The sequence below is a fragment of the Chroicocephalus ridibundus genome, chromosome 16 (genome assembly GCF_963924245.1).
Source record: "Chroicocephalus ridibundus chromosome 16, bChrRid1.1, whole genome shotgun sequence".
In the NCBI taxonomy this organism is placed as follows: domain Eukaryota; kingdom Metazoa; phylum Chordata; class Aves; order Charadriiformes; family Laridae; genus Chroicocephalus; species Chroicocephalus ridibundus.
Window position 1 is genome coordinate 3,550,410 of NC_086299.1, and position 16,981 is coordinate 3,567,390.

Genomic DNA, 16,981 nt, shown 5'->3' on the forward strand with positions numbered 1-16,981 from the left:
TCAGACAAAACTACAGCAGAGTAATGCATTATACTGTAGAAATTGTTGCTCCAGTTTCTCCAATCCGTGATTACAACTAAAGATCTCTACGACTTGAAAGGGCTGCTTGCTCTAAGTAGGAACTATTTCAAGCGTGCCATGCAGCTTTCCTAATGGTATTGCTGGGGGTTAGGGATTAACCCTAGAAAAATAATTTTTTGAATATCAGACACCAAACTAATGAACTGAATTAAAATGGATATAATAAGGAAAAAAGAGGGTATTATAGAGCCCGAGAAAGGGAAGCTTACTGTGTGATATGGGAGAATACTTAAACAAATATATACATACACACGCATATGTACAGATGTCTGCCTTGTCTTTATTCCTCATAAATGGGCACTGGAAAGTAACACTTGGACTCTGGCAAAGGTACAGAAGTTCAGCTCAAATTAGAAAGAAAAAAGGCGAGGCTCAGACTAGCAAACAGTAGCATACTTATTCATTAGCGATGAAATCTAGACATGTTATTTCAGTCCAAGCCGCTCAGATCAATGTTTGGGATGCAAGCCCCCACACTCTCTCCCCGCTCTGCTGCGCAATCCCTGCTGGCCACGGACAAGTCACTGGCAGAACAGACTTTGCCACGCAGACCCCCTTGGATTTCGTCTGCAAGGTCCCCATTGAATGCAGACAAATTCCGTGCAGATCTACCCTTTTCTTTCCCTGTTGCAAAACAGGAATAGCAGCTCCCACCGAGAAGCGCGTATGACCTTGATCGGCTCATGGATGCGCACTTTCTGTAAATTAAAGGAGCCATATATGCCCCATATGTGACTGCACAAAACAGATCACAACTGGCCGCAGCTGTCAGATTTTTGTTTCCTTGTTTTCTCTCACGGGTGATGGATCCAGAGCAATGCTGTCTGCTGGGACATTCCTTTCCCAAGCAGTGGGTTAGAGCTCTTCACAGCACAGCCTTACAAGTCGTCTTCTGACCACTCAGAAAATGATAGGCAGTGATTTATTTTAAGCACCAACATCCCCACTTGGGAAGAGGTTTGTTCTAGAGCTGCCATTGCCTGTGAAGTGCCAGGAGAGGCTGTGTGGGACAGGGCTTGGCAGGGCTGGGAAGCTGTGATCTGCCTCCCAGCAGAGTCCTCCTCACCTGGTGCCCAGCACGATGTGAAAAAGCGCGAGCAGACAGCTCTGGTATGAGTACAGAGCGGGACGAAGATTCACCCCTCCAGGGACAACACTGACAGACAGGCTCTTTACCGGCTGTGTCACTTGTAATGGACTGGAAAGTGAAAAGCCTGCGACAAGGAATCAAAACGAGTGTCTGCCTCTCTCTGCAGAGCAGGAACTCTCAGGCAGTCAAAGATAAACCATCTGCCCTGCCAGCCCTGATTAGGAGCCGCATGCTCACAACTTGTTGGCTGTCCAAGGCAGGAGAACGCACAGCAAACGGATCCACGCTGGAATTCCCACGAAACCTGGGCCATTCAGTCAGTTCCACTGCTTGTCACGGTACCTTGTCCTCCAGAGCCATACATTGAGCGGGCTGGCCAACGAGTCCACCAACACTGAGCAACAGTTTTTAAGTGTGAATGATACATATTCCAGAGCTAGACCAGAACTATGTGCAGTTTAGACGTCTGTGCAAGTTTCAGATGCTTCTCAGAACTTCTCTGACAAATCTGACCTGATCAGAAAACAGGCTCCTTCTCTCTGCTTCTCAGCTGACCCCGTTACAGATGTTCTCGAGCCACAGGCATGTCACCAACGATGCTCAGGCAATTTCAGTGCTGTCCATACCCCTCAGAGAATGCCACGGCTAAAGGCAAGTGCTTCCTGCTGTTCACAGGCTTTGCTTGACCCAGGATCCAGAAGTCACTGCCAAGGTAAAGGTAAGGTGAAGTTGTGAGTACGTGACTGGATCTTTGGCAATACACATCACTGCGGAAAACTTGCATCTGAACATTGAACAGGCCAAAATACTGGTTCCGTAATTTATAGACAGGCCAAAATAATTTGCCCTCATTTGCAAGTTTTTTAACATTAATCCTAGATAGCCATCGCAGCAGCAAATACAATGTGTCATGTTTCATCTTAAAATCAAGTCCTGACTTTTATGGTACAATATACAATGCTTACTTATACATATGCGATCCCACAGAATAGTCAGGAACATATGCAGGGAGTAGTAGCTATATTGCTTTGATATTTAAGTACCTGCGAATTACAACATTGCTATGTAAATACACGCATGCAGAGAGACAGGCAGACTGGAAAGGATACATACATGAATAGGCTAATTCAAAATGAGTGGAGGCAAAATGAATTATTCACTCAAGGTTTTTTTTATCTGCATTATTCACGGGATGCATTGGAACACAATTATCCACTTGGTCAGTAGACCTCTGCCCAAAGTTTACTATGTTGGACTTGCCGGAGAGACAAAAAAAGGTTATTTGCAAAATTGAGGTTCAACCCAGCTCTGCATTTAACAGTAATCACTGCGCACCAAGATTAATAGAACATCATTCAGTGACTGAGAAAGCAAGTTATGATGAAGAAGCTGTTGAAACAGGAAACAGTTGATTTCCCAGGAGTCCCGTAAATCCACCTCTGATGTCCTTTCAAATTCTCTGTTATTGCTGCAAAAATTTTAAACACCGGTAAGAGGGTGAAACGGCTGACATACTCATTTACCACGAGAAGAATTGTGTTCCGGGCTTGCCTTTGCAAACTGGTTCAATGTGCTTAGCAGATACATCAAAAAAGAGAGACCCTCCTCGGAGGGGCTTTGGAATGCGCGATGGCACCCCAGGATCAGCCGCAGTTCGGCACCTCCCCGCCTTGGTTTTGCCTCACCGTTACCACTTTGCACCCTCTTGCTCTCCCCACAGCGTTATTCCCCTTCAGCATCTTATTTTGGGGTCTCCAAACTTGCACGCGCCTATAGTGTTGTGCGCCGGGAGGACCCCAGTGAAGGGCTTGCAGGGTCCTTCTGCGCCGTACATTCCCTTCTAACATTCTCCCGACAGCACACCATAAATCTTCGCTAGGCATGCGGCAATCCAGCCAAGAGAACTCTAATACCATCGGATTTATTTTATTTTATTCTGTTTATTTTAAGTCGACTAATTTTATACTAAATTAGGTCTGATGCTGTTCTGGGTATTTTGCCAACTTTTGAATGGAGCCACCCAAGAAGAGAAGGCCAGGTACCATCCCACAGTGAGATGCCAGCATCATTTGGCTGCAAATCAGTTAAAGGTAGATCCAGAAACAGGAGATAATACTACATAGAGTTATATTTTTGTTTAAGAATCTACCGATTCTCCGCACGTGTTGTGATCCATAATTAAGAGCCACTGCAGCTGTCATCAGCACAGCAGCCCATCGAAATACTCAAGAAAATATGATTTTCACGATTCAGACCCTACATTCCCTCAGTGCAGGGAATCTGGGTTCAATTTTCAGCTCTGTTACAGATGCCCCACCTTTCTGTAGACAAGTTGCTCCCTCTGCGACTTGGTTCACCACTCGCCAATGCCGTGTCCACAGCTTGCTTTGTTGGCCAGGTAACCCACTTAGGCTGCAAGGTAACACCACGGCAACTATTTTCCACAGTAAGGATCTCCTGACACAAATGCCTCACCATGACATTAAAAATCACAGTGTTGAGAAACTGATAACCAGCATGAGATTCTCAGAGAGTCACAGAAAGTGGAGGTTACAGTGTCCACACATGGACTTTGTTTGCTATTGTGCTGAGAGACTAATTTTTCAATATCAAAAATTGCCTTTTCTTCATGTGTGCTGAGGCATTATTAATTTTTAACTGCATTCTTTGTTTTTTCACTAAACAAGAAGGGAAAAAATACAGATTTAAATCCACAGTTTTCTCAACATTTTTGCTTACATGCTTTCCTCCCTATACGTCACTTCTATTGAAATATTTTGGGGTGTGAAAAAAAAGTGCACTGTGCTGCTTTCCCTAAGAGTACCAGCAAGTAAAAGCACGACTCATCAAGGAATAAACTCCCTTTCCATGCATCAGAGTAATATTCTTCCTGGGAGGATGAGAAGCACCTACTGCATTTCTGTGCTTGGGAAAGAGACACTTTTAAAACCAGCTCTCACAGCCAATGCTTTAGACTCAGTAAATCCGGGTGCACAAGAAAAATGCTTTTTGCCCTTTCCGCTTTCGTGTCGTTTGCTGGAGATGCCATCAGCTCTCCGTATCCAGCGGTCCTTGAGGGCGGCATGAATTCTGGTCCTGGAGCCAGCTGCTTCTGCCATTAAACACAGCCAGTCTCCATCCTCTTTGCTGCAGTTCAAGAACGCAAAACACATTTTAACCAACAGGTCACATTTGGTAAATCCTAGCCATGCATGACTTTACTACGTGAACAGCCGATTCTTATGTTTCTTCATCAAGGAGTTTTTCTTCCTGCTTTCTCAGCTGTACAGTGTCTCTGAATTTTTTTTTTGGCTTGAGGTCTCTGCTTAATTATCTGTAACCTTCTGTTCGAAGATCGCTGTCCTGGCCTGATAAAAACCAGTAACTTTGAAAACAAACTGGGTCTTAATTTTCCTTGACAGCCCTTCTTTAAACATGTGGGCAAAGCCCTGGCTTAATTAAATGCACATTCGTATTCCAAACAAATTAAGTACAATTAAGGACTCTGAGTTATGGGTATCTATCACTCGGCGATGTTTTTGTAAAAATTACCACATTTAGATCAAACACAGAGGACCCTTTGCTTAATTGCTTCATTAGGGCCCGATGCAATAGGCTTCATAAATACAGGGTCTGATGTCTCTTTGGGAATTGCCCAAAAGACGGCTCTTAAAGTAATTGCTTCCACATTTCTCCCCGTGCAATGTTCATGTGCTCACTGATGGAAGTGGGATGGCTCTCAGACACGTAAGTGAACGCGGGTCCCGTTTTGTCTTCCCGCATCGTGACTCTTGCGGAGCTCTCGGAGGCGGATCGGTCCGGGCCCCTGGCTATTACCTGTTCAGTTTCTCGGGCCGGGGGTGGGGGGGTTGACAGTTCGGACAGGGTAAGGCTGTCTGCAGGATGCTGGCAGCACTGTGCTTTTCTCATATATCACCTCAAGATCCCACAGACTGAGGTAAACAGGATGCTTTGGGATTTATTTTTCCCAAAGTTGCTCTAAAACAATAACGAACTCGCAGAAAACATTAGATAGATATGTCTTCAGGTCTTTTACCCATTTTATCCCCTTAGTTCTTACAAATGCAGTCGTCGTGGCCCTTTAAAAAGAAAGTCTATTTACAATGATTGCTTTAGCGGAACACAAACTCCTTTTGATTAAATTAAACCTTCCTTCAAGTACACCCAGAGTGAGGAACCCCGTTAGAGGGAGTCCAGGTTTAACCCTTGCCCAGGTTAATGCCGTTCAGCGCATATGTATAATGTGGATGCAGAAAGGGCACAGTTTCTTCTGACGAGATGTAGAAAGAGCAGCAAAAAGAAGATATGCCGTTCTTTCCTTTTGCATTTGTCTTCTGGCTTACCTGACAGACTCAGGAGTTCTGCATTTTCTCTGCGGAAGCCAAAATAACCGGTGCGCACCCAGAAGCAACAATAACGATTGCAGCAGGGCTAGGAGGGAGCAGGAGCTACACCTTGACAGAACAACGAGAAATGGCATGTCACTCTCAAATGAAATGTTTGCAGCATTTTTGTATTTTTGTTCAAATATTCCTGTTTTTTCACTATGAAAAAATTGTAGCTAAAAGGTTTTCCTCTCCAATTCTTTCTCTTCCAGCTCCCTTTGTATCTATCCTCCCTTTTTTCCTTCTTTTTCATTTGCTCTTGGAGAGAGACAGGGAACAGAAAAATGGAAAGAAATAAAAGGGAAAAGGAAATCCATCTTCCCCAAAGAAAATGGTTCCAAGTTTTTATCTCATGCTAAAAAAAAAAACACAGAAAGACATTGTTTCTTTGAGGAAACATTTTAGTTTCTAGAAAAGTGCAATTTTTTCATCGAGATGATCACTAGTTGCACAGAACTGCCAGCAATTTAAATCCACGCTAGTGAAAACAGTTGTAGAGGGGTTTCATTCATGAATAATATTATTTCAGCATGTTAATGTAATTTCATCACGGACACACTGATGCCAAAACTGGAGACAGATCCAGCAGAAAATGTAGCAAACAGGCAACAAAAATATTAGCACTGCTGCTGTGGTGATAGGAGTTCTCCAAACATCAAGATTAGGTACGTTGCCCATATTGCCCTGCTGAAGGTAATTTAAAATCACACAGAACAGAGTTTTCCATGGCCCATTCTCTGCCGTTGTCTCAATCGGCTGATGAACTTTCAGGCTGGAGATGCCCCTCTCCCACCACCCTTGCCCTGACGTTTCATTAAGCACCCAGAGGCTGGTAGCTCAGCCAACACCACCATTGTTGGCCCGACCATAACACGGTGCCTGACCATCAGCCCTTTGAGCCACCAAAGCCTCTCGATCTGCAGATTTATCCTGCAGATAACAGCAGGACAAAGAACTTAGCAGCCATGAAGAACGCGCAAACAGCTCTGCTGTAAAACAGAAGCCAGCCTGATTTCCACAAGCCGTAAAAGTCCATCAACCTCCAGTGGCCAAAGAAACATAGCTGCTTATTTTCTGACTGCTTTATTCTCCAGACCAATTTTCCTCAATGCTAAAGCGAAAAAAACGAACGGCAGATTGTCCGGTTCATGACTGGATGGCTGGCAACAGAAATCCTATTTCCAAACTGACCCCTGCTTTCCAGCATGGCATTCATTAATTCCACAGTCTCACATTTCTAGGAAGATGTCAGTCATGTATGTGATTTTTCTATCAGCTATTAATGCCAGATCACAAGGTGAGAAAGCAGGGGTTTTAATCTCAAGACCCTCAGGAGATGGAGCTGCATACATTTGGTGTGAGCCATGTGTCTGGAAATGTCAAGGACAAATATTTTTAAAGTAAGGAGTGTTCATATCCATGTGTAATCTTAAGTACTACAGAAGTGATCCAAAACACAGCCCTTTTCTCCTTGTCGCGACTGTTCGGCTGTAGCAAGGAATACAGCTGCTACTTCACAGGAATTAACTTTAGATCACCTAACTAGGCACCTATGCATTTAGGAATTTGCATATTTATACTGAGCCACATTTTAATGCTCTCCTAAAAGCTTAGCCCATGGCAGAGTGGTTAGTTTTCTATTTGTAGAAAGGAAAAGTTTTACTGTACGAACAGTAAAAGTTCCCTGTCTCCAAAAATTGTTTGTTCCTTCATTCTAAATGTAAGATTAGTTCCCCACCTCTGTATTTTTTGTCATTCCCCAGTAGGTTATTTGCCCATGGTCTGCAAAATCAGGCACTGAATATATTACAAAGTCCCTGATTTTACACCTTATTACAGATTCCACCTTCCTACGAAAAGCACAAAATCCCCTTTTCTTTCCATCCTTAGCTCAACTAAATGATAACTTTGAGTCCCATTATAATTCAGGTGTCAGAAAGCACATAAATATGCTGCTACTGCTGGAACAGAAGTAACTAAATTACTGAGAAATATACAGCAACCCTATTAAAATACTACTTTGGTGCATATATTTCTAACACAACATACAAAGAACTAGCACTGTGCTTCACCATTTCTCCTACAAGTTCCATTGAAAATGTAGCACTGTGAAAGGTTCCCTCTAAAGTGTGATGTCAGAAAAGTAGAAGGAGGGACCAAATTTCTCCAAAATTTTTGTAAGTGATGGACTTGTTGGTTACCAGTTTGAGAATGCCCCAGTGGAGGGTGGGAACAGAACCTTACCCCAGTCGATGAACACTTGCCAGTCGGGCATACGGATGCCTGCCATAGGATGGCTACAATGGTAACTGCAGCGTGACCGCCCCTGTGAATCTCGGTGGGAACACAAATTCCTACTGGTGTTTCTCCCAGTTCACATCCAACAACAGAAACCCCTCTGCCTCACCAGCCCATAGCGTCATCAACAGCTGAAGAAACCATTCGCCTGACACTTATTTCCCATGCCATTGCCCATTGCTGCAACCACGGAATGTTACTTAACTAACAAAGAGTGTTGCAAATAGTCACTCATTTGCCCTTCATGCGCTGTCACCAATTTTCCTTCTATGGGCCTATGTACTTATAATCAGTCAAGTTCAAGACTAAAGGGTGTAAAAATTGTCAGCCTTCCTATTGACGTGAAGCAGGTGCGTGCATTTGCGCATTACCAGGTAAAGAGTGAGGAAGAGAGAGAAATCTCTGAAGAGACACTGACGGTGTGCACCCTTTTGGAATCTGTTCCTAGATAGCCGCTCTACTGCTTCAAATACAGATCTGAGTCTGCTTTAGCTGCTAACTGCCATATAACATATTAGCCTACTTATTGCATACAGTTACAAACATCTTGTATCTGGAAGCAACAAGGGAGAAGGCTCCTTTATCAAGTCAATCTCAAATCCCATTATGTTCCTCTACAACAGTTTCCGTAAACATTCAGCAATTTTCAGTGTCTGAGTTGCGCAGCTGAAGAGGTGCATAAACAGGCTCCACTGAAATGTGAAGATGACTGATAATGTACTAACATTGAGACCCCTTGCTGTGATTATTACCCCCTGAGTGCTCCTTACAGAATGTGCCTCTTATCTCACACTGACAACGCTAATAGAATATGCATAGCCCTATTAGCATACAAGATAATAGCACCCTGGAGGGGACAGAGCCATAAAACTTTAAGTAGAAATCAAAACAGAAGGAGGAAGAAAAAGGGAACATTGTCACAAGCCAAAAAGAAAAAAAAAAAAGGGAGCCTGAGGGCAAATTTTGCTGCAGAAAACACACATAGTCATAATTCTTGTGCTAGTCACCATGCAAATGGTAATAGTCTTTAGTCCCATGAATACTATCAGTGCCATGTTTGCTGTGAAACATTAATTGAGATAATGTGCCCCTTTCGGATGCAGCAGGGAGTCGTATGTCAAATTGTACCACAACAAAATTATGGCAGCATCTGCAAGAAATATACAACAGCAATTGCGGTACCTTGCACTGGGTGAGTCCAACTGGGTCTTCGCCGTTGCAGATGGAGCCTGTGGCAGAGCTGGAGCCCACGAGGGGAGGGAGACACGCAGCCATTACTTCAGAGCACATGTGTGTATACCTGTAGCTTACTACTTTTCAGCTGCTGCGCAGTTAAAAGCCTTGCAGGTTAGACGTGTTATCTCTTGACCCTACTTCAGTCGCTGGATTAAACCTCAAGCAGTTCTTTGACTGCCAAAGCCTTTCTTCAGTCACGTCTGCCCACTGCATTCACATTTGTTCCATGTAACCGTCCATTGTACCAGACCTTTCACTGCTCACCCATAGCTGGCAGCCGGCCACGCATTCATATGCTTTCCATCTTACAGCAATAGCCAAAGTAAATCTTTCAGTGCTTGGCACAGGAGTGTGAATTCAATAAAAAAGGCTTCAAACAAGTTTGAGATGGCTTGTCTCTAAACAAACGAAGAACAGTGAGCTTTTTTAATGCTCATTGTGGTTCAGTTCCTGCCTCCAGCTAAATCCAGATAACCCCCAGCAGCACTGACAACCCTGTCTGGTAAAACAGTCACCTGTCAAGTGGGCATGAAAATATCCACACATCCAGGCTCGGAGGGGCTGGAGGGAAGTGACCTGCTTCTTACCGGGAGCTTCAACAGGGGCAATCAAAGGTCCTTGTTGTCTTCTTTGTGAGATCTGAAACTTTCCAATACTAGCACTGAATGCCCAGCACCCCAGGGTAATCGCTCCACAGAGCGCTCTATGTTTTTTCCTTTACAGAAAGATGGTGTCAGGAGGTAACAAGCACGGGATCCCTGTGGTGCATTTTGAAGCATCATGCAAAGTTTTCTGGGATTCCTCCTAGCATTCACTGTGGTTTCTATAGAGCCAAACTCTTTGTAAAGTGGCTTTGTGTTGCAAAGTTTTGCAGCTTGTGTGAGTCTGCCTCGCTTCATTTTGGTTGATGGTACTTTATGCTGATGGCTTCAGCAATTAGAACAGAGTTGGAAAAGGCTCTGGTAAAGAAAAACCAGCCATTTTGGAAAAGGAGAGCGAAGATTAGAGGAACGATTCCTGAATGTGAAGATTAGAGGAATGATTCCTGAATGTACCTCTGCGTGTGTCCATGCATGCGTTTATGCATGCACACATTCTCTGCATCTGTGCCATCACAGGCAAAACAGCTCATCTCCAAAACACATAGATTTTAGAGATTGCTGAAGTATTTTGTTTAATGTTCTTTCTGCGGTTGATACAAACTCTGGAATAAATTCTCCTTTCTTCCTGGAAAGATAACAAAACACCACTATACGTAGTATAGGAACTAATGTTACCTCATGTGAGTTGTAGATGTACAATTCTCATAGGTTATCTCCATCCTAATTTTTCAGACTCTGACTCGTCTTATTCACAGAATTAAACGGGGAAATGCTGCTTCCACAAAAAGGCGCCCCAGCGCTGGCTAAGGCTAATGAAATGCCAGGTACCTACACCTGGAGAAACAGCACTTTGGGAACAGCTTCTCAGTCTGGGTGCACAGGGGATCTCGGAGGCGTGTCTCCAGGACACTGAGTGATGGCTCCTATCACTCAAGCACAGCTGGGAAATCTCACTGAATGTTGGTCCATGCTTGGCGTATGTGGGAGGAGTATTTTGTACGTTGTGTGATTAGCAATTACCCCGTTTAAATTGCTTTCTATATGCAAAAAAAACTAACTTAAAGATGCAAAAATATGGCAAAAAGCTTTAGAAATGTTTAATTATGACACTGAGAATAAAGAAGTTTCTGCACTTTAGATGGAAGTGAGTTACCTCCACCTGTAACCTTTTGCTGTATCTCCTTCCTTATCTTTCTTTCGTGAGGCCCAGCCCCTGTATTTGGATCTTGCTCTGTGCACTTAATGAATCACACCCCAGTTCAGCCCAGCACCTAAACACAGACTTCTTTCTAAAAGTTCAGCCTACAAATGTCAAGGTTTTGCTTGGGTACGTTTGCCGGCTGGAACAGCAGACAACCTCCTAGCAGAAAAATCGTTCATTGCGTATTACTTACGTCTTCATCCAGAGAAGTGCAGGTGCTCCAACACAGCCAGGGTCTGGGGACGCGGGAGAGCGCGTGTGCACTTCAGAAAGACAAACGGGGAGAGATGGGATTATCAGCCAGCTCATTTCAACAGCAGTCATTTAATGCACAAGTAATTATTCCCGAATAAATAAGTATCTATTTTCCCTACACTAAGGCATAACTTTCATTTCACAGACATTATCTCCAAGGATCCTTAGCAGCCCAGGACACAGCAAAGTAATGCAGTGCAGTCTGGATGTTGTTATGTATTTATTAAGTTGTATCAGGGCACATTTAGTAGCAGCTCTGCAGTTTATCACGTAAATATCGAATGCCAAATACAAAAGAGAAGAAAATAGCAACATAAAAAATTTATCTTTGGGGGGAGGAGAGGGAGAAAGGGAGAGAGAATGGTGCTGATAATGTGATTGTGCCTTCAGCAATGGTGGCTAATATCCTTTTGCAAGGGGCGCGGTGTAAAAATATTCCCGAGCTGGGGGAGGAGAAGTGAAGAGAGGGGAGCCGAGCTGTTGTTTGTTTGTTTTAAAGTGTATTCTGGTTGCAGGCTAGGTCAGCGGGTGGCCAGACTGAGAAAATGAGTCCCCCGGGCTGTAATAATTGTAACTGTCAGGGAAAAGAAGTCAAGGTCTTAGATAGCAGTGGTCTGCTCTGACTTCTGACCATGGAGAAATATATATGAAAACTATTGCCTGGGGCACTATGGGAAGAAACCAAGAGATTTTAACTCGTGGTGGCTTGTGCTTATGAATTGGAAAACTCATTTTGCACCTTGGTGGTTTGTATCTTTATGATTCTTTTCATTTGCAGCATAAATGAAGCTAGAGGCAACGCTTTTCTTTATACCCAAATTTGTGATGCAACAAACACCTACTACTAGACTAGCTTTGCATTTCTGAGTCCCAAAGCACATGGAGGCTTATAACCGATCCTTTAGCAGTGGATATTCACAAGAAGAGTCTGAACTACATTATGTCTTGCAGTGCATTCATTATTTACCTGAGTGGTCCATAGCTGCCTTCAATGGATTAATCCAGAATTAGATATAGGTAACTTCACCGACTTCACCAGAAATATTCCTAGTACAAAAGCAGTGCAAGAGATAAGAGGTTGAAGAAACTAAACCACACAAGATTAAACCTTGCAAGCACGAGGGGAAAAAGCAAACAAACAAAACCTGGTTTCTGTTTTCTTTTTTTTTATTATTATACAGCCATGGACTAGCTAGCTAACTGGTCAGGCTTTTTGTGAATCATCAATTTGCCCCTTTATTTGAGGAAGTATGGGAGCTCTAATGAAAAGTTTGCTAACATACCTGAGGCCCGAGGGTAACATTTTGGTTGTCTCTCAAGGCTGGGAGCCTGGCTGCATCCTTCCCCTCTCGTTTTGCATTTTTGCACCTCAAACCAAAGGGAGGAGGGACAAAGCTGCGGACACAGATCTGCTGGTGAGAAAAACTGAAATGCATTGCTCTGAATGTTCCCTCCCCACCTTGTTCCCAGACTCCCGTGCACCTTTGTTGCATTGGCCCTATCTTGGTATCATCCATGGGGGCAGATGTGGGACAAAGAGTCCACCAGCTCATTTGGCAGGAACATGCACAGAGCAGAGGGACAGTTCTGAGTTTGCCTGCACATCTCCTCAACGCTCCTGGACGTGTCTCTTACACACCATAAAGGAAAGACAACTGTCCAACACGGAACAGACAACACAGTCAATCGTATTCACTACTTAAGCTGTGAGGTAGGTAAGAATGTGGCCCACACACTTCCCTTCTTTTGGTAGGGGTCATCTGAGCACAAGAACAGCTGGAAAGCAATACTGTCACACAGCACTGCAAGGATTCAAGATCTTGGACACTGTTTCTATTTGCATGGGGGTAAAAACAAACCCATCTGAATATTTCTGCAAAATTCAATTGTGTCAGGTCATCTGTTACGGAGCTTTCAGTGTGTCCCTTTGTCTTGAGAATACACTCTGATGCCGAGGAACTTCCTCATCAAAATCCATGTCCCTCTGCAAAACGTTCTAGCTTCAATTAAATCTTTTTTCTTTCACTATAAAGCGCTTTGTTCAAACATCCCAGCTTCTCTAATAGCCTTCTAATATGAATTAATTAGTAAATATCATTCCTTCAATACGAATTAGTAAGTGGAATTGAAAATATTTATATACATAGTGAGACCCAAATAAACCATATAAACATCAAACAGCAATTAATCCCAGTTTGATGGTGACAGCAGCATGTAAGGTTTTGCTGGTAAAAGAGGATAATTATTGCCAGAATGTGATTTGCTTGTTGAAAGTCACCATAATGGTGAGCTGGATAACTTTTATGGGCCCCATCTGTACTGCACTCACCTTCCTTACAGCCTGTCTGTGTCTTGTGCGGGAAGTACAGCACGCGTAATGGAGAAAGAGAGGGCATTAATGTTAGTAGGAAGGAACTAAGTCCAGCGGAGCAAACAGGCATACGTATGAGGAATGAATATAACAGTGGTACTCGTGTGTTTCAGTGTTACATACACAGCTCCCCGGCTTTGTCTCCCAGTAGCCCCAAATCTCAGTAATTCATATTTCATTATTCATTGCACTTTACAGAAAGGCGGCAGAAGTAAGAGACATGGCTTGTGAAAAGAGGGACACTAATTTAGGACCCTCTTTGAAGTTCCTTTTCCTCCATAACAAGGCGGTGCTGAGAAGAGCGTGGCAAAAGCAGAGACTCAAGTACTGAAACAGAAACACCAGCTCCTCCAGCCTGACCAGAACAACAGAGCCCAGACACTTTCCTCCTCTTACCCTGCACTAAACCTACTAAGTTATGCTTGGAAAAAGTACATTTTCCAAAATGGCACCCAGTCTCAATTTAAAGATTTCAGGCACAGAAAACCTACCACTTCCATTTGATAGCTGTTCCAGCAGCTAAGGACTTCCAGTGATAAGAATAATTTACCTTATTTGAATTGGTCTCCTCACCAGTGGTCTTATTTTCTGGTACTGTGAGGACTTCTTCAGGACTCTGGCTTCTCTACCTGTGAAGATACTTATATGTGGTCACCATATTGCCCCTGGATCTCCATTTTAGCAATAAATATTGGTTCACATGGGCCCATCCCTAGTCCTGGAACAAGGGATATGGTCACTGGGTAAGCAAAAGACCTTAGTACAACTGAATCACCTGCAACACCTAAACCTTCCTGCTTAGAAGACAGGAGCAGGAAGCCAGACGCGAAATCTCAGCTCCCAAGGGACTTTCGTGATTTTGAACCTCGCCAAGCCTTCACTTGCTGAGGAGCTCACCCTGCAGACAGGCGCAGGAATTCATGGGGCTCCCCTCTTCGGAGCTTTTCCGAGGTGCCAGCTGGCTGCAGGGCTAATTTTGCAGCATGGAGACAAAGGTCCTACAGAGGCCCAATATGTTTGGTGGACTCTCTTCACGCTTGGGCGAGGCACAGCACCGTGCTACGGCACAGGGGTTTCTGCAGCTCTACCTGTAGCTTTGCTAATGCAGCTTGTGCCCGGAGAAGCAAATGATTGTTCAAGCGATTTTCTATTTTGAGGTGAAGGTGGTACATGCGGAAGATCTCAATGTCACTACAAAGCAGGGCGGGAGGCTGTAAGGAGGAGGAAGGCAGAAACCTTCACAACTAATGTCAATTTTCTGCATCAAATATTTTGATAATTAAACAAAGCTGATCAAGAGAGGAAAACAGCATGTCTCCAGAGCTCCGGAAGCAGAGGCCCATTAAATAGAAGAGTCAGAAAGTGCCAGAGGCGGCAGCCTCAGATTAATGGCACTCCAGTAATAGATTTTCCCAGGCACAGTCACACAGGAGACAACTACTGTGTAGCCAGAGCAGCGATGAGGCCGTTAAAGCAACAGTAACATTAAATCACCTGGTACCACGGGGCGAGGGGATGGATGGGAGCATCGGCCTCGGCGCTGCAGAAGGTGTAAAGCTCCATCTGCTTTCGGGCAAAGGGACGGGATCCCAGCGGTCATTTGCAGCAGGGGAAAGCAGGCAGCTCGCATGTAGGACGCGCATAAAAACAGATAAACAGTAGTTCCAGAGGGATGGGGAGCTGGGCACAAACATCTCTTCCTGAAACGGAGAAGCAGGCATTAAACATCACAGCGGTTGGTTTTGCTGAGACTGACCGCGTCTGGTTTGCTTCAGTTGCTCTTCTTTTCTTAATCAATTATCCAGTGCTGGTTTTATCTCAAGTGTTTGCCCACTGACTTTCAGGGTGTTAAAACACCATTTTGACTTTGTTTCAATGCAGCTAAACTTCAGTAAGGGAACGGGAGGGACGGCAGCAGGGTGGGAAAGCAGCCCTGTTTCCGTATTATCAATTTTATCTCAGCAGCAGTTGAACTGATCCTCCTTGAAATGCCCATCTTGTCTAAAGCATTTCTTTCCATTTTTATAATACAATAACAACAGAAACGAGGGCTTCTTCCAAGCCAGGCTGGCATGGATTAGAGTCCACCGCAAGAGTACTTTACTCCCAGCTGGGATGTATGGAAACCAGATGAAGGGGCTGAAAATCGGAAACAACTTTTAGACGTACTTGAATCCTGATACGATCACATCACAGGGATGGGTTAAATTCATGATCTTATCTCGGATTTTTGTTTGTAATCAATCCCAGACCTAGTGGCCATCACTCACTATAAGCTTATGATTTCCCGGTGCTAACAAGGAAAAGTTGGGACATCAAACTACGAGGGAGTGAAGCCAAGCTATGATATTAGCAGACAGGATCAGAACTGGAACGCAACAACAACAAAAAACACCCTGAAACCCACACAACAAAACAAAAGAAAAATGATAGCCTTCTGCAGCCTGTAAATTTCAGCCTTTGTCTCTTTTGGCCCATGCTTCATACATAAGCTACGTGTGTGCATAAAACCCCAGTTTCCAGGCAGATTCGGGGATAAAAGCTAACAAAACAGAAATTAAAATGGAATACCCTGAAATCAAAGTACAGCTTCAGCGTGGAATACAGCTGCTATCCTTAATCATGCATATGCAGTGGGACATGCAGCAAAACGCACCGATGTCCCAGTCTTCTCCCTCTGAGGTGGCAGTGATCTCATCATACAGTGCTACTTGTTTTGCTGGATTGCCTGCCACATTTACCATGGCAAAGCCAGAACCTTTTGCAGGTGACATGGGCAGCAAATGGCTAAGAATATCTACCGAGCAGATTTGACCCTGGTAGCTCTCTCTGCTTACTTGCATGCAATTGAAGAGAAGAACTGCAAACCAGGGATGGAGCCCATGGCACCAGGATCTAACCAATGCTAGAGAACATGAGGCAGTTTTCACAATTCCAGCATCAGCATACGGATAGGGAAATTGCATATATTTGTGCATGATATTTCTTTGTATCGTCTCCCGTTTTGGTTAAGAGAGAGGCCTTTCTTTGTACAATATTAGAGCCAGTGTAAGTCAGGGCAGAAGAACTACTCTTCCCTGGCTACCACTCTATTTTCCAGGTTGATCACTGTCAAACAAGGCAGTACAAAGTACTGGGTCTCTTGCACATTTACCCACAGCAGATCAAACTTGCATTGCTTTGGGGTCTCCCTCATATGCAGCTGTGACAAAGACACGTTGGAATTTGGACAACATGTCGGTCTAGTTATGTCATCAAAGCTGGTTTGAATATGACCATTGCTATGGTAGGAATAGCAGAGCATCAGGAGTGAACACCCAAGTGCAAGTGCATTATTTCAACTGTTTCCCTTTCTCAGGTTTCCAGACCCATTAGAGATCTTTACACCCCTTTTCCTGGGGATCCTGGCATCAGTGGCACATTCCAGTACCCCGTTCATCT

General features: G+C 44.0%; 1 long non-coding RNA gene across 1 annotated transcript; it reads right to left on the reverse strand.

The window, feature by feature from the left end:
• Positions 1–410: 410 nt before the first annotated feature.
• On the reverse strand, positions 411–12,566 carry LOC134524162 (uncharacterized). Its single transcript, XR_010073504.1, has 6 exons — positions 12,453–12,566; positions 12,137–12,216; positions 11,108–11,177; positions 9,058–9,115; positions 5,536–5,646; positions 411–1,875 (listed from the first exon to the last, which is right to left on the reverse strand). It is a non-coding gene; the product is annotated as an uncharacterized LOC134524162 (long non-coding RNA).
• Positions 12,567–16,981: the final 4,415 nt, after the last annotated feature.